The sequence below is a fragment of the Pipra filicauda genome, unplaced genomic scaffold, assembly GCF_003945595.2.
Source record: "Pipra filicauda isolate LSUMZ 115617 unplaced genomic scaffold, ASM394559v2 scaffold893_size57409_pilon, whole genome shotgun sequence".
Classification (NCBI taxonomy): Eukaryota; Metazoa; Chordata; class Aves; order Passeriformes; family Pipridae; genus Pipra; species Pipra filicauda.
Genome location: NW_024105079.1, coordinates 23,011 through 47,188, shown reverse-complemented (window position 1 = coordinate 47,188; position 24,178 = coordinate 23,011). Strand labels below are relative to the sequence as shown.

Sequence of the window (24,178 nt, the reverse complement as noted above, 5' to 3'; positions counted from 1 at the left end):
CCCCCTCAGATGGGGGGCAGCCCTGGGCTGGGGGGGCTGGGGACCCCCGTGTCCCTCCCCCAGCCCCACAGGGGCCAATCCTGCTTAAACCTTTGCTCTCCTTGCCCAGGCACTCTTGGCAGGAACCCAAAATGATCTGCGGGAGGTGAGTGGGCCGGGGGGACTGGAGGGCATCCAGTCTGGGAACTGGGGGACACTTTGGTCCCCCCATCCCTCGCTGGCACCGGGGACATCCCAGTGACCAGCCAGGGCTCCTGGGCTCTCTCCAGCTGCATTTAGTGGACGTTGGGATCCTGAAGACGGCTCAGGTGGGTACCAGGAGTTCTGCCTGAGTGGGGTCCTCCCCTCACATGGCCATGACACTCCTAAGCCATCCCAGTCTGCCCCAGTATACCCCAGTGCACCTTCCCCAAGGATCCCATTTCTCCCCCCAGGCTCCCAATACATCCCACTGCACCCAGGGTGTCCCTAACCCTGCCTTTGTCCCCAGCCCCCTGTGGTGGAGAAGGTGGTGGGTCCTGTTGGTGAGAAAGGCGTGGCTGCATCCCTGGATGGCTGAGGTGAGCAGTGCCTGCAGGGAGAGGGGTCAGGACAAGGCCCCTCTCATGTTGCAGTGGACTTTGGGGGTGACGTTTGGGGCTCTGTCTTTCAGGACTGGTGGTGACACCCGTGCCCTGTCCCCCTCCAGTGGCATGAGGAGATGATCAATCCAGGAAGAACCCTCTGATTTCCCTCAGAGCCCAGGGGCATTTTCCCTGAATGATCAATAAATCCCTTCAGCAAAGCTACTCTGCTTGATCTTGTGTGTGTGTTCCCATCTCCATGGGTGTGTTCCCATCTCCATGGGTGTGTTCCCATAGAATCACCACTTCCCTGGGCAGCCCATTCCAATGGCTGATTACCCTCTTTGTAAAGAAATTCTTTCTAGTATCCAACCTAAACCTCCCCTGGCACAGCTTAAGACCCAGCCCTCTTGTCTTGCTGATGGTTGCCTGGGAAAAGAGACCAACCTCCACCTGGCTACAACCTCCTGTCAGGGAGTTGTAGAGAGTGAGGAGGTCTCCCCTGAGCCTCCTCTTCTCCAGGCTGAACAGCCCCAGCTCCCTCAGCCTCTCCTCACAGGACTCGTGCTTGAGTCCCTATCCCAGCCTTGTTGCTCTCCTCTGGACCTGCTCCAGGACCTCAATGTCCTTCCTGATCTGAGGAGCCCAGAACTGGACACAGCACTCCAGGGGTGGCCTCACCAGCACTGAGTCCAGGGGAAGAATCACTTCCTTGGACCTGCTGGCCACACTGTTCCTGAGCCAGGCCAGGATGCCATTGGCCTTCTTGGCCACCTGGGCACACTCTGGCTCCAGTTCAGCTTCCTGTCAATCCAAACCTCCAGGTCCCTTCCTGCCTGGCTGCTCTCCAGCCACTCTGTCCCCAGCCCAGGGGGCTGCAGGGGGTTGTTGTGGCCAAAGGGCAGGACCCGGCCCTTGGCCTGGTTGAACCTCATCCCGTTGGAATCAGCCCAACTCCCCAACCTATCCAGGTCCCTCTGCAGAGCCCTCCTGCCTTCCAGCTGATCGACACTCCCCCCCAGCTTGGTGTCATCTGCAAACTTGCTGATGATGGACTCAATCCCCTCATCTCATCATGGCCAGTCTTCACAAATGAAGATTTGGGAAAGGTCTCCACCCACATTTGTTACAAGCACACTGGTGATACAGGGCTTTGCAAATGCGGGTAAGGCCTTCGAGCCTGCGCAATGGATATTTTAGGTGAGACACAGTGTGCGCTGAACTGAGCCCACCCTTTCATCCTGAGGTTCATCTGCCGGGGCCGAGCGAGCTTGGACGGTGGCAGCGAGGTCCTCAGGACGTAGGTTTGTTTAGAGTGACCTTCTCTTAGATGGATGACCAGGTCGAGAGCAAAACGGCCTCAGAGCTTTTTCCAACACACACCCGCCTTGCCTCCGTTAAGGCAGAAAGTGAAGTGCCACTTTCCAAGGAGAGGAGGGGAGAAAAAAACCCCTCACGCCCCCCCCCCCAGCCCCAGGGAGAGCTGTCAGGCTGGAATGTAGTTCTGCCAGCCAGCTCCTTTGGGTAGGTAATCACCCAAGGCAGAAAACTGTCCTCCCCATTCAACATCCCTCCCCCACAGGCAGCAGGGGAAAGAAAATTCCCGTTCAGTTTTTTAGAACAAGTAAACCCGTGACACTGGGGAACAAATCCCCCAGTGTATTTCCCCCATCTCTACACTGTCAACTCCTTTGAACACTAGGCTGGGCAGGGATTCTTACTGTCATTGGATCTCTGTGAACACAAACGGAGCTGTCCTTGGGGGCTGAATGACTGCAAGGCTCATAAGTGAACACAGCAGTGAGGACTTGTGCTCCACATCCCAGCAGCTGTGTCACAGGGAACTGTGTTACTGGTAAATTTCCTTGAATCTGGCCCAGTGCTACAGACAGAGCCCATTCATCCTGGGTTTGATCCTACTAATCATCCTACTAACCATCATCCTGGGTTTGCACCTAACAATTTTCTTCTCATCGAAACCCCCTTTCCGTACTTGTTGGGTTTAACAGCCTTTGCAACACCTTGCAAAGTACAGTGACACAAAAGAGCTGGTTAATATTCAAGGATCACTTCTATCGAGCTCAAGAGAGTTTCATCACAAAAAGCAGAAAGTCAGGCAAAAATTCCAGGAGGTCTGCATGGATGGCTTGACAAGGAGCTTCTTGTTCAAACATAAAAAGGAAGCTTACAGAGAGTGGACGCAAAGAAAGAAAACAGAAATGTTATCTGGGCATGCAGGGATGAAGTTGGTAAAGCCAAAGCCCAAATGGAACTGAATCAGGCCAGTGATGTCAGAGACAACAGGAAGGACTTCTTTAAGTCTGTAGGTGACAAAAGGAAAAGCAGGGAAAATGTGGGCCCATCCCTCAACAAGATGGGGGAGCTTGTTCCACAGGACAGGAAAAAAGCAGAAATACTGAATGTCTTCTTTGCCTACGTCTTTCCTGGCTTTTCCCAACCTTCAAGGATTGGGACAACTGACTCTAGGAAACCCTGTTCTAAAACAGGCCTTGGACTAGAGCACCTTAGTCTTTCCGTGATTCTGTGCAGAGGGTGAGCAGTAGTGTGAGAAAAATCTCATTTATTAAATTTAGATAAATGGCAAAAGTTTGCAAAACAAAATGAATGAAACGAAAAGGAAAAATTAATTACAACACATGTTGGGTGTCCTAGGCATGCAGGATTCCCAGGAACACACCTCCAATTCAAAAGTCCCGCTTTTTAAACATTCTTAAGGTTCAACCCTGATTATGTCATAGAAGAGGTGTTCCCCTCCCCCTGGTTGGCTGTGTCGTGCTGGGAGGTGGAGTGTCCAGCAGCACGGCGGCTTCCAGGACCAGCCATGCGGTATAAGGGGTTTCCTTACCAATATTCATTTTACAGTTCCCTATTCCCGTCCCCAGGTTTCCCTGACACCGATTCCAGGCTGAATCTGGTGTCTTACAACTCCATGATATGCCTTATAGGTTAGTAAAGAAAAACTCCCACGTTAGTGATTTGTTTAATTCATTTGCTTGTAATAAAACCGATTTTTTATTTCCCACACCATCCCTCCCAGAGCCCAGGGAAGGACTGAGGGGCCTTGGCTGATTGTCCCTGACCCTCCCCTGCCCCGACACCAAGCTGTGCTCCTTGGGGACGGTGCTTGGACAGCCCCAGTCAGACCCTGTTTCCCGCTGTGCCCCCAAACCACCGGGTGCCCCAGGGGACGTGGGAACACACATGGACACGGGAAGGCACCCGTGGAGGTGGGAACACACCCACCCAGACAGACACAGAGCATTTGTTTTGCTGCAGGGGTTTATTGATTCTTGCAGGGAAATTGCCAGGGCACCCAGGGGATCAGGGGGGTCCTCCAGGGATGATCATCTCCTCATGCCGCTGGAGGGGGCCAGGACACGGGTGTCACCACCACTTCCAGTCCTGAAAGACAGAGCCCCAAACGTCACCCCTGGTGTCCACAGGGACATGGCAGGGGCCTTGTCCCCACCCCGTCTGTCTGCAGGGAGCTGGGGCAGGAGAAGGGAATTGGATGCTGAGATCCATGTGGCCCCCAGAGCCCCCCAGCCCGGGATGCTCTGACACCTCCCCGAGCCCCTCCCTGCCCTCCCGGTGAGCCTGGGGGTCTGCAGAGCCCCCAGTGCAAGGCCAGGCTTGGGGGCAGCTCTGTCCAGCTGCCCCGGAACACGGAGCAGGGACAGCCCCCTGTGTGTCCCTCTGCTGTCCCCAAGCTCTGCCCACTGCAGAGGGCTCAGGGACCCCCCAGGGCCCTGCCAGGCTCCCTTGGGGGGCTGAGGACCCTCCCATATTTCTCACCTGGACATGCAGAGAGGCAGCCGAGTGTCACTCACGCAGCAGCTCCACCAGGTCAACTATGGGGGGCTGGGGACAAAGGCAGGGTTAGAGACACACTGGGGTAAACTGGGACACACTGGGATGTACTGGGGCACACTGGGGTGGACTGGGACACACTGGGCTTGAGTGGGACACACTGGGGTGGACTGGGGCACACTGGGATGCAAGGGAGGGTCATGGCCATGAGAGGGGAGGGTCTGTGCCCAGCAGAACTCGGGGTACCCACCTCAGACCTCTTCACTCGACCGATATCCATGCCTCCCTGGAGAGAGAGTGTGAGGTGTCACTGGTCACTGGGGTGTTCCCAGGCCCAGGAGGGATGGGGGGACTACATTTCCTCCCATTTCCCACACTGGGGGCATCCCAACTCCAGGACTTACCCCAATACATCCACCTCCTGCTATTCCCCCGATTGGCTGGGGAAGGAGAGCAAAGGTTTAAGCAGGATTGGCCCCTGTGGGGCTGTGGGAGGGACACGGGTGTCCCCAGACCCCCCAGCCCATGGTTGGTTTCTCCTCTGAGGAGGAAAATCCCTTCTGCTCCCCCCAGCCCCACTGCACCCAGTTTCCCCCGGGATCCCTGTTCCTGCAGGGCCCAGGGTGGGGATGGAGACAAGGAGAGCCAGGGGAATTCAGGGCCTGCAGGAGGGTGGGGGGAAGGAGGAGGGGACCCAAAGAGGTGAACTGGGGGGAATTGGGGATCCCAGAGGATGGGCATTGGGGTGTGGAAGGGATGGGACTGTGAGGGATGCAGGTGAGGAGGAAGGGATTGCAGTGGAGGGGACCCAGGGAATGAAGCAGGGCAGGGGTGGGGGCAGGAGAAATGGGGAAGGGGAGAAAACTGGACAGGATTGGGAGTGTCTTTGGGACTGAGGGGTCAAGGAAGGGGATTTCTGGACACAAGTGTCATGGGCAATGGGAAAGGGAAAGGATTAGAGGAGAAAGAGGGGAAGAAATGGTGTGGGAATGATGGCCTGTGTGTGTGTGGTGGGGTGGACTGGGGTGTGTGGGAATAGAGTGGGGACCCTGAGGAAGGGCCTCCCCGGTGCACACTGGGGTGGACTGGGGAGCATTGGGATGGTCTGGAGGGTGGTGACCACCAGAGGGGAGGGTCTGGGCCCAGCACAAGCCCTGGTACTCACGCCGGTCAGGATTCCCTGTAGAGAGACAAGGAGACGTCACTGGTCACTGGGGTGTCCCCAGTGCCAGGAAGGGATGGGGGGCCCAAAGTGCCCCCCACTTCCCACACTGGGTGCCCCCCAACTCCCGGACTTACCCCCCCACAGGCATCGCCGCTGGCCTGAAAGGGCTGCAGGAGGAGAACAAAGGCTTGGTTGGGGTTGGCCTTGTGGGGCTGGGGGGACACGGGTGTCCCCACCCCCTCCAGCCCCGGCTGCACCCCGGGCTGAGCGGGGCTCTTTGGGATTGCGGCTGCCAGGCAAGTTGGGGACACCAGTGCAGGGGGAAAGGCAAGGCATTGAGGGCAAAGCCTGGAGGAAAGGCCCTGGGAAGGGGCCATGGCAGGGCACTTCCCAGTTGGTGCCAGTTCAGCCTGGCCAGGCCTTGTCCCACTTGAGCCCAGGGTGGAGCTTGGGCCTGTTTGTCCTCCTTGGACTCCAGTGGGGCTTGGCCCAGTTCCACCCAGTTTGGGTTGGGCCTTTGCCTTGGCCGGGAAAGAGAGGAGATGGTGGGGAGATGCCCCAGGGGACCAAGAGGATGGGATGGGGAGGTCCAAAAAGGTGGGATTTGGGGTCAGAAAGAGCAGGAAGCGTTGGGACTGTGCCAGGACGGAACCGGGTGCAAGCATCCCGTGAGGAAGCGGAGCTGCAGCAGCAGGAGTTGAATTGTGGGAAGGGGAAGGAGAGAGGGAATTGTGGCCAGAAGAAAGTGGCCTGGCCCGGGGCTGGGGGTGCTGGGGAGTGCTGAGGGAGCCCCTGGATTGGGAAGGGGCCCATCCCTGAGCCCATGGCCGTGGCATGGGGGCCTCACCTTGGCATCTGCCGGGGGGCTCAGCAGGATGGTGAAGAGCAGGGCCACGCTGAGCACAGCGACCTTCATCTTCCTCTGGGCCTGGGCAGCGCTGGCTGAGGCTGCACAAGGGCAGGAGCACATTTATCCCTGCCGGGACTCCTCCCTGCCCCCTCCCCGAGAGCCCCCGGGGCAAAGCCCGGCTGGGCACAGCCCCCAGCCCTGGCCACAAGCCCAGCCCTGGCACAGAGTCCATCCCGCCTGCGGCACCCATCCAGCCACCTTCCCCGGCATCCCTCCAGCTTCCTGCACGGGGCAGCTGCCCCTGGAAGGGCCCAGGCCCCTGGGGGTGCCAAGGGGGTGGGCAGGGAGCTGAAAGCAGCTGCATACCCTGTGGGGACAATCCCACACAACACAATCCATCCTCCAGCAGTCCCCAAAGCCTGATCCACTCATGTGCTCCTGCCCATCCCTTCCCAGAACTTTCCCTCTGGGACACCCCAGAGCTCAGCCCAGCCCCAAACCCGGTGTGTCTGAGCACAATTGTCCCTGTTCCCACTTCAGCCCCTTGGCTGAACGCAGGGCAGGCACTGCCCCCCTTCTTGGGGCACCAGGACCCCGGGATCAGGGAAACAGGGAGCTGGGAGATAAAGAGGCTGACGGGCAATGGGCACAGGCGGGTGACTGGGCTCTCCAGTCTGGGCAGGCACTGGGGAGCACTGGGCAATGCTGGCCCTGGCACACAAGGGCTGGGCCCAGGGAAGTGCTGGGGTGGTGGCAGTGCCCGGCTCCAGCCCATTTGCGGGCACTGCAGCCCCCAAGTGGTGCAGGCCCAGCCACGGCCTCCCCGAGCAGAGCCCAGAGGGGCAGATGCCCTTTGCTGGCCCTGCCCCTGTCCCAGCTGGGCACACCGTGTCCTCCCGCATCAGCCGGGCCCCGCTCTGCTCAGCTGGCCCAGGCAGGGGGGCCAGGCACGGGGGGTTTCCGGGCTGGCTCGTGTCCCGTTTGTCACCCACCAGCACCCCAGAGCCCTCTCCCAGCAGGGACTTCCATCCCTTCCTCCCCCAGCCTGCACCAATCCCGGGGGTTGCCCTGACCCGGCTGCACCACCTTGGTCTTGTCCAACCTCAGCAGATTCCCGTGTGTGCCGGGAAACGGGGGAAGGGGAATTCACCCGACTCTTGGAGATTTGTTTGTCTGCTGGTGCCCCAGGGAAAAACCAAACCCTGGCAGTCCCATCTAGTCTGTCCCATATTCCACCCAGGAACCCTCCACCAAACAGATCCACCATCTGGGGGGAATTCCAGTGCCCTTTTTCGGGGACTGACACGTCACAGCCAAAGGAAAACCCCTCAGTGGATATTTCCACCAGTTACTCCAGCATCAACAGAACTGGCAGCACCTTTATAAAGGACTCCCTCCAACAGTCTGAGGAATAACACTCTTTATTAATACAAATTGGTACAGGTAAAGGTTCGTGGTGGTCAGGGACAGGGTCTGGCTGCAAAACCACACTTTGAACAATGTCAAAATTGTTGTTAAAGCAAAGCAAAGCACAACCTCTACACCAAACCAATCCACAACTACATTAGGAAGCAAAAGCCAGCTCTAGTCCTTCCAAGCAGTGACTAACACGCAGAGCTGACACTTCCCACCCAGCACAGGCGTCCCTGAGGGGGAGGAAGGCAGGTTCAACCCCGCCATTGATCCCAGGAGTTTCAATGGAAATCTCCCACAATTCTTTCCCCATTACCAACTATCTCTTATGCTATTTTTAAGGTTTTGGAGAAGTTTGAGGGTTTCTACTGAGAAGTGCTACAATTGTTTCTGGGTGCCTGGGGAGCTTTGTGGGGCATGGTGACCTTATCCCAGCTGGGAAGCAGCAGCTGGAGTCTCTTTGCTGTCCGGGAAGCAGCAGCTGGTTTTCCTCTCTAATTCCTATTCTGTGTTAACTTTTAGCCTTATCTCTCTCTCCACACTCTGGGACCATTTCTCTGGCTTGTCCAGGTCCCCCTGGATGCCATCCCATCCCTCAGGTGTGTCACCTGCCCCGCTCAGCTCAGTGTCACGGGCTCAGGGTGCCCTCCATCCCTTGGCCTCCATCATTAAGGAAGAGGCCGGATACTGGGGCCAGGAGTGAGGAACTGGAGGGTGTGGAGTCCAGCTGGGGATTCCTTGCTGGGGATAAGGGCACGGACAGTGGGATTGGGAAGGGGGCAGCAGTCCTCAGCCTCTGGAGGTGTCTCCTGCAGAGAGGGAAGGACAGGAATGGCTTGGAGAAAGATCTTGCAAACTGCCAGTGGAGGAGGTGCCCAGGATGAAATGGAATTCCCTGTGCTGGAGGCAATCACATCCCCTTGGGGTGCAGGGGCTGTAAATGCCCCCCCTGAGCGGCTTCCCCTCCCCTGGGCCCCTCCTCAGTCAACGTTCCTCAATTATCCAACAAACGAGGCACGAAGCAGAAAGGGGCAAAAGGAAAATCTTCCAGGTCACTGCCGGCTCCTGGGGAAAATGCAAGGCAAATAGTCAAGTCATTGAGCTGAGATGTTTTCCCAGCTGCCCCACAATGGTCTCTTGTGTGTGGTCAGGGGCCCGTAAGGATGGAAGGTGTTGCGGAACTGTGGCCAAAGGTGAGTGGAGAATTGAGGCTGTGGCAGGTGCCGGGAGCCCCCGCTCAGTGCCTGTCCTTGATCTGTGCCCACGGGGGTCCCAGCCCAGAGGGGCCTGTGAGGCGGGTGGGGAGGGAGGGAGAGTGGGGCGGGAAGGTGCCATCCTGCTGAGGGCCAGCGCTGGGCCCACAGATATGATGTCATATGAGGAATGTGATGTCACAGAGGAGGATGTGATGGCACAGGAATGATGTGATGTAACTGATGCCTTAAGCCCCTAGTATAGTTTTTATTTTTCTAATTTTTATAAGCTTTATAAGTTTTATAAGTAGTAGAAGTAGATTTGAAAAACAGCATCCCTCACTCCCTTTCCCTGTATTACAAGTAGTTTACACATTCCTTCAACCTCTTACCCCATTCTATGCTCCCCATATCAAATCTACCCCTGAATTCAGTGGCAATGTTTAGTCTCTTGTCAAGGCAAGGCCTAGGTTGTTTAGAGAACAGCCATATCAGGGCCTGAACAACAAAACAGAGTCAAGAACTAGGTGACTATATACCCTCTGTGCTCTGAAGATGATGAGACTGATGAAGAGGTGGTCCTGAAATACACCCCAGACTCAGTTCTCAGGGGGTGGACCCGGGGTGGACCAGAGCAAAGGCTACAGTGTGGCCACACTTGGGATTGGACAGACAATATTATAAAATGTACCATCTCGAGCACAGCGGCGCGTGTCTAACATCCATTGCCTTGGCACAATTAAACCCTTTGCTTATCTCACCCCTAATTAACTGCTCCTGAGTAATTTCTTTAGCACCAACATTCCACGGCGTCACACAGAAGAGGATGTGATGGCACAGAGGAGGATGTGATGTCACAGGGAAGGATATGACGTCAGAGGAAGGATGTGATTCACAGTGCAAGATGTGATGTCACGAGAGAGGTGATGTCATACGATGGATGCGACGACATAGACCAGCTCTAATGTCACAGAGGAAGATGTGATTTCACTGAGGAAGGATGAAGTGTCACATGGGAGGATGTGATGTCACAGAAAGGATGTGATGTCACAGATGAGAATTTTATGTTGTGTGAAGGATGTGACGTCACAGAGGAGGATGGGATGTCACAGGAGAGATATGATGTCATATGATGGATGGGACTTCATAGAGGAACTCTGATGTCACAGGGAGGATGTGCTGTCACAGAGGTAGAATGAGATGTCACGGGGGATTCCAGAGTAAATGGTGGAAATATCCACTGAGGGGTTTCCCTTTTGCTGTGATGTGTCAGTGCCTGAAAAAGGGCCCTGGAATTCCCCCCACCTGGTGGATCTGTTTGGTGGAGGGTTCCTGGGTGGAATATGGGACAGACTAGATGGGACTGACAGGGTTTTGTTTTTCCCTGGGGCACCAGCAGACAAACAAATCTCCAAGAGTCGGGTGAATTCCCCTTCCCCCCGTTTCCCAGCACACACGGGAATCTGCTGAGGTTGGACAAGACCAAGGTGGTGCAGCCGGGTCAGGGCAACCCCCGGGATCGGTGCAGGCTGGGGGAGGAAGGGATGGAAGAACCTGCTGGGAGAGGGCTCTGGGGGTGCTGGTGGGTGACAAATGGGACACGAGCCAGCCCGGAAACCCCCCGTATGCGGGGCTCATCCCGGGGGCAGGGGAGGAGGGGAATGTGCCCCTCTGCTGCCCTCAGGTGAGACCCCACCTGCAGTGCTGCCTCCAGCTCGGGGGGCCCAGATCAGGAGGAATGGACCTGTTGGAGTGGATCCAGAGGAGGCCACAAAGATGCTCGGAGGGCTGGAGCCCCTCTGCTCTGGGGACAGGCTGGGACAATTGGGATGGTTCAGCCTGGAGAAGAGAAGGCTCCAGGGAGGCCTTAGAGCCCCTTCCAGTGCCTCGAGGGGTTCCCAGAGAGCTGCAGAGGGATTTTGGCCAAGGACCTGTAGGGATGGGAGAAGGGGGAATGGCTTCCCACTGACAGAGGGCAGGCTTAGAGGGATATTGGGAAGAAAGTTTTCCATGTGAGGGGGGGAGGCCCTAACACAGGTTGCCCTGAGAAGCTGTGGCTGCCCCATCCCTGGAAGTGTCCTAAACCAGGATGGATGGGGCTTGGAGTAACCTGGGCTAGTGGAAGGTGTTCCTGCCCATGGCAGGAGGAGGCATGGGATGAGCTTTAAGGTCCCTTCCCACCCAAACCAATCCATGATTCCAGGATTCTGTGCTGAGACAAGTCCCTGTTGTGGGCAGTGACTGTAAACCAGTCCATTATCCCAGTCAAAACCAGGACAACAGGACAGAGACCTCCTGTTGAGTCTGGTCATGCCCCCCCTCTCATGCAGCTACTGAGGGACTCTGGGAATACGAGAGCACCAGGAAATTGGGAAGGGGGACATAATTGTGGGTAGAACAGGACCCCCTTTTCTCCTCCCCTTTCCCTCAGTGAGTCACCACAACACCTCCCTGCGGGTCACGGCCTGAGGAGAACATCCAGGCCCCAAATCCATTTGGATCCAGAGGGTGGGAAAAATCCCACAGCAGGGACTACAGGAACCAGGGGGATTTCCCCAGGGGCTCCCAGCTCTGCTCAGAGGGAAGGAAGGAGACAGTCCAGGGGGGATCAGCTGCACCTCAGGCACCCTGCTCACGTCTCTCGTCCATCTCTCTCTCAAACACCAAACTGGGGACATTTCCCTCTTCCAATGAGCTGCTGATGTCACAATTTGGATGATCCAGAGTGGGATCATTGGTGTTGAGGGGCTGTAAATGCCTCCCTCTTGAGAGGCTTCAGCTCCCCTGGGCCCCTCCTCAGTCAACGTTCCTCAATTATCCAACAAACGAGGCACGAAGCAGAAAAGGGCAAAAGGAAAATCTTCCAGGTCACTGCCGGCTCCTGGGGAAAATGCAAGGCAAATAGTCAAGTCATTGAGCTGAGATGTTTTCCCAGCTGCCCCACAATGGTCTCTTGTGTGTGGTCAGGGGCCCGTAAGGATGGAAGGTGTTGCAGAAATGTGGGCAAAGGTGAGTGGAGAACTGAGGCTGTGGCAGGTGGCGGGAGCCCCCGCTCAGTGGCTGTCCTTGATCTGTGCCCACGGGGGTCCCAGCCCAGAGGGGCCTGTGAGGCGGGTGGGGAGGGAGGGAGAGTGGGGCGGGAAGGTGCCATCCTGCTGAGGGCCAGCGCTGGGCCCAGGGCAGGGCAGGGCCATCCCTGGGGACAGGGGCACTGGGGCAGCTGTGTGCCAGGGCCAGCCCAGTGTGGAGCCAGAGCCCTGCTGGGCTGCCAGTGCCTGGCCCCCCCTGCCTGGGCCAGCTGAGCAGAGCGGGGCCCGGCTGATGCGGGAGGACACGGTGTGCCCAGCTGGGACAGGGGCAGGGCCAGCAAAGGGCATCTGCCCCTCTGGGCTCTGCTCGGGGAGGCCGTGGCTGGGCCTGCACCACTTGGGGGCTGCAGTGCCCGCAAATGGGCTGGAGCCGGGCACTGCCACCACCCCAGCACTTCCCTGGGCCCAGCCCTTGTGTGCCAGGGCCAGCATTGCCCAGTGCTCCCCAGTGCCTGCCCAGACTGGAGAGCCCAGTCACCCACCTGTGCCCATTGCCCGTCAGCCCCTTTATCTCCCAGCTCCCTGTTTCCCTGATCCCGGGCTCCTGGTGCCCCAAGAAGGGGGGCAGTGCCAGCCCTGCATTCAGCCATGGGACTGGGGTGGGAACAGGGACAATTCTGCTCAGACCAGCCGGGTTTGGGGCTGGCCTGAGCTCTGGGGTGTCCCAGAGGGAAAGCTCTAGGAAGGGATGGGCAGGAGGACACAGGTGGATCAGGCTTTGGGGGCCGTTGGAGGATGGACTGAGCTGTGTGGGATTGTCCCCACAGGGTATGCAGCTGCTTTCAGCTCCCTGCCCACCCCCTTGGCACCCCCAGGGGCCTGGGCCCTTCCAGGGGCAGCTGCCCCGTGCAGGAAGCTGGAGGGATGCCGGGGAAGGTGGCTGGATGGGTGCCGCAGGCGGGATGGACTCTGTGCCAGGGCTGGGCTTGTGGCCAGGGCTGGGGGCTGTGCCCAGCCGGGCTTTGCCCCGGGGGCTCTCGGGGAGGGGGCAGGGAGGAGTCCCGGCAGGGATAAATGTGCTCCTGCCCTTGTGCAGCCTCAGCCAGCGCTGCCCAGGCCCAGAGGAAGATGAAGGTCGCTGTGCTCAGCGTGGCCCTGCTCTTCACCATCCTGCTGAGCCCCCCGGCAGATGCCAAGGTGAGGCCCCCATGCCACGGCCATGGGCTCAGGGATGGGCCCCTTCCCAATCCAGGGGCTCCCCCAGCACTCCCCAGCACCCCCAGCCCCGGGCCAGGCCACTTTCTTCTGGCCACAATTCCCTCTCTCCTTCCCCTTCCCACAATTCAACTCCTGCTGCTGCAGCTCCGCTTCCTCACGGGATGCTTGCACCCGGCTCCGTCCTGGCACAGTCCCAACGCTTCCTGCTCTTTCTGACCCCAAATCCCACCTTTTTGGGCCTCCCCATCCCATCCTCTTGGTCCCCTGGGGCATCTCCCCACCATCTCCTCTCTTTCCCAGCCAAGGCAAAGGCCCAACCCAAACTGGGTGGAACTGGGCCAAGCCCCACTGGAGTCCAAGGAGGACAAACAGGCCCAAGCTCCACCCTGGGCTCAAGTGGGACAAGGCCTGGCCAGGCTGAACTGGCACCAACTGGGAAATGCCCTGCCATGGCCCCTTCCCAGGGCCTTTCCTCCAGGCTTTGCCCTCAATGCCTTGCCTTTCCCCCTGCACTGGTGTCCCCAACTTGCCTGGGAGCCGCAATCCCAAAGAGCCCCGCTCAGCCCGGGGGGCAGCCGGGGCTGGAGGGGGTGGGGACACCCGTGTCCCCCCAGCCCCACAAGGCCAACCCCAACCAAGCCTTTGCTCTCCTCCTGCAGCCCATTGAGGCCAGCGGCGTCCAATGTGGGGAGGTAAGTCTGGGAGTTGGGGGGCACCCAGTGTGGGAAGTGGGGGGCACTTTGGGGCCCCCATCCCTTCCTGGCACTGGGGACACCCCAGTGACCAGTGACGTCTCCTTGTCTCTCTACAGGCAGGCATCATCGGCGGCCCGGTGGGTACCAGGGATTGTGCTGGGCCCAGACCCTCCCCTCTGGTGGCCACCACCCTCCAGGCCATCCCAGTGCTCCCCAGTCCACCCCAGTGTGCACTGGGGAGGCCCCTTCCTCAGGGCCCCCACTCTATTCCCACACACCCCAGTCCACCCCACCACACACACACAGGGCATCATTCCCACACCATTTCTTCCCCTGTAACTCCTCTAATCCTTTCCCTTTCCTATTTGCCACGACACTCGTGTCCAGAAATCCCCTTCCTTGACCCCTCAGTCCCAAAGACCCTCCCAGTCCCTTCCACTTTGGTCCCCTTCCCCATTTCTCCTGCCCCCACCCCTGCCCTGCTTCATTCCCTGGGTCCCCTCCACTGCAATCCCTTCCTCCTCACCTGCATCCCCCACAGTCCCATCCCTTCCACACCCCAATGCCCACCCTGTGGGATCCCCAATTCCCCCCACTTAACCCTCTTTGGGTCCCCTCCTCCTCCCCCCCACCCTCCTGCAGGCCCTGAATTCCCCTGGCTCTCCTTGTCTCCATCCCCACCCTGGGCCCTGCAGGAACAGGGATCCCGGGGGAAACTGGGTGCAGTGGGGCTGGGGGAGCAGAAGGGATTTTCCTCCTCAGAGGAGAAACCAACCCTGGGCTGGGGGGTCTGGGGACACCCGTGTCCCTCCTCCAGCCCCACAGGGGCCAATCCTGCTTAAACCTTTGCTCTCCTTCCCCAGCCACTCGGGGGAGTAGGAATAGGTGGATGTCTTGGGGTAAGTCCTGGAGTTGGGATGTCCCCAGTGTGGGAAATGGGGGGAAATGTAGTCCCCCAATCCCTCCTGGGCCTGGGAACACCCCAGTGACCAGTGACACCTCCCGCTCTCTCTACAGGGAACCTTGGATATCCATCGAGTGAAGAGGTCTGAGGTGGGTACCCCGAGTTCTGCTGGGCACAGACCCTCCCCTCTCATGGCCACCACCCTCCCCGGCATCCCAGTGTGTCCCAGTCCAGCCCAGTGTGCCCCAGTACATCCCAGTGTGTCCCAGTCCAGCCCAGTGTGCCCCAGTCCATCTCAGTATGCCCCAGTCAAGCCCAGTGTGCCCCAGTACATCCCAGTGTGTCCCAGTTTACCCCAGTGTGTCTCTAACCCTGCCTTTGTCCCCAGCCCCCCATAGTTGACCTGGTGGAGCTGCTGCGTGAGTGACGCTCGGCTGCCTCTCTGCATGTCCAGGTGAGAAATATGGGAGGCTCCTCAGCCCCCCAAGGGAGCCTGGCAGGGCCCTGGGGGGTCCCTGAGCCCTCTGCAGTGGGCAGAGCTTGGGGACAGCAGAGGGACACGCAGGGGGCTGTCCCTGCTCCGTGTCCCGGGGCAGCTGGACAGAGCTGCCCCCAAGCCTGGCCTTGCACTGGGGGCTCTGCAGACCCCCAGGCTCACCGGGAGGGCAGGGAGGGGCTCGGGGAGGTGTCACAGCATCCCGGGCTCAGGGGCTCTGGGGCCACATGGATCTCAGCATCCAATTCCCTTCTCCTGCCCCAGCTCCCTGCAGACAGACAGGGTGGGGACAAGGCCCCTGCCATGTCCCTGTGGACACCAGGGGTGACGTTTGGGGCTCTGTCTTTCAGGACTGGAAGTGGTGGTGACACCCGTGTCCTGGCCCCTCCAGCGGCATGAGGAGATGATCATCCCTGGAGGACCCCCCTGATCCCCTGGGTGCCCTGGCAATTTCCCTGCAAGAATCAATAAACCCCTGCAGCAAAACAAATGCTCTGTGTCTGTCTGGGTGGGTGTGTTCCCACATCCACGGGGTTCTGCCCCTCTGCTCTGCTCAGCTGAGACCCCCCTGCAGTGCTGCCTCCAGCTCTGGGCTCCTCTGGCTCTCTGCAACGCACCCACCCACAATGGCAATGGCTTGGGGGGATTCCCCTGCCAGCCCTGGCATCTCCTGCAGCTCCATGGGCTCCTCAGCACAGCAAAGACACGCACCTCTTGGGGCACTCCCAGAGGAGGCCACCAAGGGGATCCCAGGGCTGCAGCACCTCTCGCATGGAGACAGGCTGAGACAGTGGGGGCTCTTCAGCCTGCAGAAGAAAAGCCTGTGGGGAGACCTCCTTGGGGCCTTCCAGTACTTCAAGGCAGCTTTTTAGAGACATGTGGGCAAAGGGTTCAGCAGGGCCTGTCACAATAGGACAGGGGGTGAGGAAGTTAAACTAAAAAAGTGCAAGTTCAGACCAGAGATAAAGAAGAACTATTTTCTAGTGAGAATGTTGAAACACAGGAACACATTTGCAGGGAGGTGGTGGATGCCCCATCCCTGCAAACATTCAAGGCCAGGTTGGATGGGGCTCTGAGCAAGGTGATCTAGGAAAGATGTCTCTTCTCCCCCTCCAGGGGATCCCCCGCCCTGTGCTCTTGGCTACCAGAGTGATGGGCAGCTCTCAGAGGATGCAAGTGCCCAGAGAGCAGATGGAACACACAGGACCTCTGTTAGCAGGGACATCTTCAGGTGAGATGGGAATAGTTTGGATCAACACACTCAGGCTCCCCTGTTTTGCCTCTCTGTTGTTGCACACAACGTTTGGAAGAGACTGATAACCACGAGGTCCCACAGTGTCACAGGGTCCCCTTGGTGACAGGAGGTCATCAAGTGTCCCACGGACTTGTGGGGGTAGAGTTTTTGGAGGTGTTCTCTGACCCAATCTTCCTTGAGCAAGGCAAGGTCTTCCTTCCAACATTCCTATAGCCTGGTCTCCCGGGCCAGAGATCCCTGAGGTCTTGTCAGTGCAAAGGTGTTCAGTAACTCTGCCTTCTCTGCATCCTTGTCATGAGCAGAGCGGCTCAGGGGGCTCCTGGGGGTCTCTGCACACGAGATCCCCCTCACACTCTTAAGGGAACTTCCCAGGCTCACCATTCCCAAGACTCCCTGGCAGTCACTCTCCCACCAGCCCAGACTGGCACTGCTGACACTCAGGCCCCTTCCCAGCAGCAGCAGCTCCAGTGACCCAATGGATCCCCTGTGACTCCCCACACCCCCACTCTCACAGTCAGACCAGGTTTCCTCACTGCTTCCACCCCAGGTTTCCCATGGCAGAGTCTCATGTCTTAGAAACAATAAAACAATTTATTTCTTGTGAAGAAACACAAAAACAACCTGAGCTGGTGCCTTGAGGAGGGACCCCCTAAAAAAACTCCATGAGGTTTTATTCCCTCACACTCCAAGCACATAAAACGCTCTTCCTGCTGAGTCCTGGGCTCCTGCTGTGTCTCCAGGGTCAGCAGCTCACGGCCTTTGGTCTGAGGCCCCTCACCCAGAGCTCATCCCACAGCTCCAACTGCAGCTGCTCCCTGAGCCACCTGCACCCACGGGATTCCTCAGCCCTGGGCACCACGAGGCTCCTGACAGTGTCCCAGGGTCCCTTTGGTTCCATGAGCCCCCACAGTGTCCCAGGGTCCCTTGGGTTCCATCAGCCCCCACAGTGTCACAGGGTCCCTTGGGTTCCATGAAGCCCTGTGGTGTCACAGTGACTCCTTGGTTCCATGAGGTTCCACAGTGTCCCAGGGCTCTAAACTGGACATGATGGGGGAGGGGCACAAGATCAGGCTTGTTCCGGGAAATCTGTGGGATAACATGAAAAACTTAGAGGGACAAGGTACCCGTGAGGGCCCCTCTGAGGTGACTCTGAGATGGAACAGCCACACTGGAGCACAGCTGATGTCTCACAGAGATGAGCCAGGGACTCCTGGGATAATGGAAGCCAACAGGGAACCATCAGAGAAATCCTCTCGTAGCAAAAGGAGGCTCAAGAGGGAACAAACACCTCAATCAAGAAATTTCCCACTTCAGTCAGCTTGGTGCCAAGCTTGTTTTCACAGACAGTTACTGTCAGAGTTGATCATTAGACCACTGAAACTTTAAGTTTTGCCAAACTAACCATGAGAAGCTTCAATGAAGAAATCCTGGGGGAACTAAAATCTGGACACGTGGAATCCAGAATTTAGAGCCCTCCAAGGACATGTGAAGTAACCACAAGATAAAGAAGAGACTAACAAAGACAATTCATCCTGTGCTGGAAACTTCCTGCCTGGTATAAGTAATAATAAGACTGTTCTTGCAAAACTTGTGCTACAGTCCTAATTGGTTTAGCAGTAGAGTAGAAAGTTACTGTTTATGCAGCCTTTGACCCCATTTTGAAGCAGCCTTTGACCCCCAGTTTGAAGCATCTGTATAGTTTGCTGAGGAACAAGAGACCCCAGCAGCTGCAAGGGATAGGGAAGCCCCTGCTTTGAAGTTTGGTGATCAACTCCCTTCATTTGTGGCCAGAATGGGACAGTTCATCGGGTTCCTGAGACTGTCCAGAGACAGGTGAGAGGGGAAGAAAGGGTAAGGAAATGTCATAATCTGGAAAGGAGTCCACAGGGAAAGACTGAGGAATCTCACCAGTGAGTAAATGTGGGAACTGGGGGAAAGCAAAAGGAAAATGCCCAAGGGGGACAAAAGTTCAGTGCCCATGAGGGGCAAAAATCCAGATAGGGGATGTGGCAAAAAGGGTGACAACTCTTATATTCCTCCAGATAGTCCCTGAGGTAAAATGTTGGAATTTTGTGGTGATGCATGGTTCAAGCAAATTTCTCCCATAAAACTAGAGCATATGAAAGAAGGAGAAAACCAAAGCAAGAATAAATAGGAAATGAACTCAACTCAAAAGAGAGATTATAAGTCAGAATAACAATTTAATAAAATAATACAATAAGTACAATTATACAGACAAACAATTGGTTTTAACCCACAAAACCCAAATATATAACCCAGCACCTTGGGGCATGAACAGAGTGGTGTTCTTTGGGCCCCCTGAGTCCAAAGGAAAAGGTGAGGGCAAAACCTGTTGGTGAGAGTGCTGTTGCAGTCTGGTCAAGAGTGGTGATTGCAGTCCAGTTGAGGGTGGTGGTCTCAGGCTGGTTGAGAGTGGTGAGCTGCAGTCTTCCTCTGGATCCCACGAGTGGTAAAAAAGGTTCCAAAACTCCAAGTTTATATATTCTCCAGTTCAGGTAGGAATGCTCAGTCCTTCCTTCAGAGCAGGGTATTCCATAAAAAGGTGTGAGGACAGGAACATATTCCTATCTTGCAGGCCTCTTAATGCCTAGTTTATAGCCTGAGGAGTCAGGCTCTATGTGCAGATGGTGTAAATGCTCTATTGATAACAGTTTCTGGGAAATGGCATGGAAGGCTATAGAATACACAGTTTTGGGTTACACCCATCCAGTGATGAACTGGTCTCAGCTGTCCTAACTAGGACATCGGGACACTGCAGAAACTCCTGAAAACAGAGGAACCTGAGACTGTGCAGAACCTGAGGGCAGAAAGGAGCCATGGGGACACTGCAAAACCTCGTGGAATGAAGGGGCCACTGCTTCACATCTGGGTCTCGTGGAATCAAAGGAAACCTGGGACACTGGGGAAACTCATGGAAGCAGGGAGACCCTGGGACACTGTGGAGCCTCACGGAATCGAGGGGCCATCGGGACACTGCAGGACCTTGTGGGGCCAAAGGAACCCTGGGCTGCTGCAGAACCTCACGGAGCTGGGAAGCTGCTGTGTGGGGCCCCCACGACGAGTGGCTGAGGCTGCTGAAGGAGAAGGGGAATGAAGCCAATTTGCAGAAGTGGAAGCCGTGGGCAACGGCACTGAGCCCCCTTGCCAGGGTCAGTTACCATGGCAACCATCGTACGTTCCCATCGTGTGCTGGGTTAAAAGTAAACCGGAGGGAGAAATGAACCCACCCAAGGGATTACAAGTCAGACTTACAATTTACTGAGAAGATTACAATAAATACAATGATACAGAGAAAACTGGTTTTAACCCCCAGAAATAGCTGTATAAGCCAGCAGCCTGGGACAAGAACAGAACAGTGCTGAGCACCACGTGGCCCCCCAGGGTGCAAAGGACAAGGGAAAGCTGTTGGTGCAGATGATGGTGGCAGTTGTGTTGAGGTAATGATGGCAGTCCTGTGGAGAGTGCCAATCCCAGTCCTGTTGGAGTTCTGGTCCTCCTCTCCATCCCACGAGTGGTAGCAGAAGTGCCCAAAGCCCAAGAGTAAATGTGCTCAGGTTCAGGTGGGGATGTGCAGCACCTCCCCCAGGGCAGGGAGTTTCACAATGGGCGATTTAACTCTGTGAGTCCCAGGGTATTTTTGGAGTGTGTGATGGTCTGGGTGTTGCAGCTGCCTGTTCTGCCAGTCCAAGGCGGCCCATTGGCAGAGATGACCCCTCAGGCTGGGGGTGAAGGTGCTAATGCCTCCCCGAGGGGAGTTATCCCAGCTGAGTCATGGGTGTGAAGACAAAGGAACACTCCTTGCACAGTTCTTTCCCAGCCAGCTGGTCAGCTGAGGTGTCAGGTGGTCCCTGGGCAGCTGCTGCAACAGATCCATTGTTAAGAGTCCATCAGAAATGCCACAGAGGGTGTAGAATACACAGTTTTGGTTGTAGTCACCCAGTGATAAACTGGTCCCGGTTCTTGCAACTAGGAGAGATTGCTAGGGTTGGTTACCATGGCAACAATCATACACTCCCATTGCAATGGTCAGTTACCATGGCAACCATCAGACATTCTCATTGCTATGGTAAGTTACCATGGGAACCAGCACACATTCTCACTGCCACGGTCAGTTACAATGGCAACCATCATACATTCCCATTGCTGTGCTTGGTTACCATGGCAACCATCACACATTTCCATTGCTACAAACAGTTACCATGGCAACCATCATACATTCCCGGAGCTATAGTTGGTTACCATGGCAACCCTCATACAGTGCCATTCCTACAGTCAGTTGCCATGGCAAACAGCAGAGATTTTCATTGCTATGGTCAGTTACCATGCAAACTATCACACATTCCTGTTGCTACAGTCAGTTACCATGGCAACCATCATACATTCCCATTGCTATGTCAGTTACTATGGGAACCATCATACACTCACACTGCTATGGTCGGTTACCATGGCAACCCTCATACATTCCCACTGCTACAGTCAGTTACCATGGCAACCCTCATACATTCCCACTGCTACAGTCAGTTACCATGGTAACCATCATACATTCCATTGCTACAGTAAGTTACCATGACAACCATCACACATTGCCATTGCTACGGTCACCATACGTGATGGTTTCCCACTATTTCCACTGCTACGGAAACCATAAGTCATTGCCGTAACTATGGTCGGTTACCATAGCAACTGTCATACTTCCCACTGCTATGGTCAATTACCATGGCAACCAGCATACATTCTCATTACTACGGTCAGTTACCATGGCAACCATCATACATTCTCATTGCTATGGTCAGTTACCATGGCAACCAGCATACATTCTCATTGCTATGGTCAGTTACCATGGCAACTATCATAAATTCCCATTGCTATGGTCGGTTACTATGGCAACCACCAGACATTCCTGTCGCTATGGTCAGTTACCATGGCAACCATCAGGCATTCCCATTGCTATTGTCAGTTACCATGGCTACCATCATACAGTCCCATTGCAACGGTCAGTTACCATGGCAACCATCATACATTCCACTCCTACAGTCAGTTACCATGGAAACCATCATACATTCTCATTGCTACGGTCAGTTACCACGGCAACCATCATCCACTCCCATTGCTACGGTCAGTTACCGTGGCAACCTTCAGACATTCCCATTTCTATGGTCGGTTACCATGGCAACCATCACACATTCCATTGCTACAGTCTGTTACCATGGCAACCATCAAACATTCCCATTGCTACAGTTGGTTACCATGGCAACTATTCTACTTCCAACTGCTACAGTCAGTTACCATGGCAAATTATCATCCACTCCCATTCTCATTGCTATGGTCAGTTACCATGGCAACCACCATACATTCCCATTGTTACCGTCAATTACCATGCAAACCATCACACATTCTTCTTTGCCAGTCAGCTACCATGGCAACTATCATGCATTCCTATTGCTACGGCTGGTTACCATGGCAACCAGAATACATTCCCATTGTGTCGGTCAGTTACCATGGCAACCATCAAACATTCCCACTGCTACGGTCAGTTACCACAGCAACCATAACACATGCCAATTGCTACCGTTGATTACCATGGCAACCATCATACATTCCCATTGCTACGGTCAGTTACCATGGCAACCATCAGACAGTCCCATTGCTAGAGGTCAGTTATCATGACAACCATCATACTTCCCACCGGCACAATCGGTTACCATGGCAACCATCAGACAGTCCCATTGCTCGAGGTCAGTTACCATGGCAACCATCAGACATTCCTGTCACTACAGTTGTTACCATGGCAACTATCACACTTCCCACTGCTATGGTCAGTTCCATGGCAAACATCAAACAGTCCCATTGCTACCGTCAGTTACCATGGCAACCATCAGACATTCCCATTGCTATGGTCGGTTACCATGGCAACCATCAGACATTCCCATTGCTATGGTGAGTCACCACAGTGTCCTGGTTAGGGAGCAGAGGGGGCAGTTTAGCGCTTTGTGGGTGTCACCAAGTTATTTATCCTGTACCATCCATGCCATCCCTAGGGCTGTGCTTCCAGCAGGAAAAGCCGGGGCTCTGCACCACAACTGCTCCATCCTGCCCCGCTCTCTGCAGGGCAGGGACTGTCAGCATCACTCCTGTGCTCCCCGTCCTCTGTCCCGCTGCTCCCCCTCATGTTTTCCCCAGATCGGGACGATGGACCTTTGGTGCTGAAAGGGGAAACCACGACGGGCCGTGGTGCTGAACCAAAGCTCTGAGCAGGACGGGGCGGTTGGGGGGCAGCCTCAGCCCCCTCAACCCTTGGGTTGGGAGGAGAAGAGAGGAGCCAGCGCGGGACTGAGCCCAGGGAGCGGCTGTGCCACACGGCCGGGACGACCCAGCTCCTGGGGCTTGGCTTGTCCTTGGTTCTCCTTGTTGTCACTGAGGGGTTGGACACGTTACCCTTGGGAGCTCCCCCACCACATTGCCTTTGTCCGGGGGCACCGCACGGACACGTCGCTCGGGGAGCACCCAACATCTTGTCTGTGTGCCCCATGGTGACCCCTTTTGGGAGTGAAACACCTTCTCTTTCTGGATACTTTTGCTGCTGATATTGCTGTTGTGACTGTGCGTGTCTTATTCCATTGCTCTGTGCTTTTAGTGAATTGTTATCTCCACCCAGAGTCTCTCATTTTTTGTCCCTCCCTCACCAGAAGGGCCGTGGGAAAGGGAGTGACTTATGTGAATTTTAATTTCCTGATGGTGCTAAAACCACCACACCTGCCATGCACCAGGAAAGATGGAATGATGCAGTGGGTGCTGGGACCTGCCAACATTGGGATGCACATTTAGCAAAGGCCCCCTGGTCACTCAGCACCGGGGGATGTGCCAATCAGGCTGGCCCTGTCCAGTCCAAGTTTTTACGTGCCATGGAAAGGGATAAAGTTCCTGTAGTGCACATTAAAAACATGCTGGGAACACAGTCTGGGTTATTCCTGCTTCAGGCAAAGGGAAGTGCACCCGTGGGATTCACGTTGCTCAAGGACACGGATGCGCTTGGTGGGGAAGGAGGGAAAGATGGGAAATCCAGTGTGTGCCTCAAAGAGACTGGATTTTGGGTGAGAACAGCCAAGGAATTCAGTTGTAATATGGTGGTAACTCTCTAACACTGCATTCTCACTGCTGTGGCCACTCTTTGCCGTGTCAGGGGTATTACAGTGAAAATCACTGAGAGAAATGAACAATGAGCTTGGAGGAGACCAGACAAGCACAGTGGTGATGGAACAAGAACTGGCTGCAACAGGCAACAATCCCACAGTAGACAGCATTTTTCCTGCCCTGAAAGAGTATTTTGGCAGATGGAGCCTAAAATCCTGGACTAAATGAACTCAACAGACTTTCATAGACTAAGCAATGAGATCTGTGGGTTTATATCAAATGATAGGAAAGGTGATGGTGGAATGTGTTGGAAAGTGTGGGATCTGACATGGTGTAAATGGTGTGGAATAAGGGGTGGACACCAGCCTTGTCTTGGCTGTTCTTCCTAGTAGATAGAGTTAATCTTCCTATAGA

At 55.9% G+C, this 24,178-nt stretch overlaps 3 long non-coding RNA genes across 3 annotated transcripts; 1 reads left to right on the top strand and 2 right to left on the bottom strand.

Moving 5' to 3' along the window:
• On the top strand, positions 1–788 carry LOC113997236. Its single transcript, XR_005567125.1, has 3 exons — positions 1–308; positions 435–560; positions 653–788. It is a non-coding gene; the product is annotated as an uncharacterized LOC113997236 (long non-coding RNA).
• A 3,057-nt stretch (positions 789–3,845) lies between these two features.
• LOC113997235 lies at positions 3,846–4,445 on the bottom strand. The gene is made up of 2 exons (XR_003544037.2): positions 4,380–4,445; positions 3,846–3,986 (listed from the first exon to the last, which is right to left on the bottom strand). It is a non-coding gene; the product is annotated as an uncharacterized LOC113997235 (long non-coding RNA).
• Positions 4,446–4,793: 348 nt separating this feature from the next.
• LOC120325232 lies at positions 4,794–6,785 on the bottom strand. Its single transcript, XR_005567126.1, has 4 exons — positions 6,407–6,785; positions 5,694–5,726; positions 5,560–5,574; positions 4,794–4,834 (listed from the first exon to the last, which is right to left on the bottom strand). It is a non-coding gene; the product is annotated as an uncharacterized LOC120325232 (long non-coding RNA).
• Between the last annotated feature and the right edge of the window lie 17,393 nt (positions 6,786–24,178).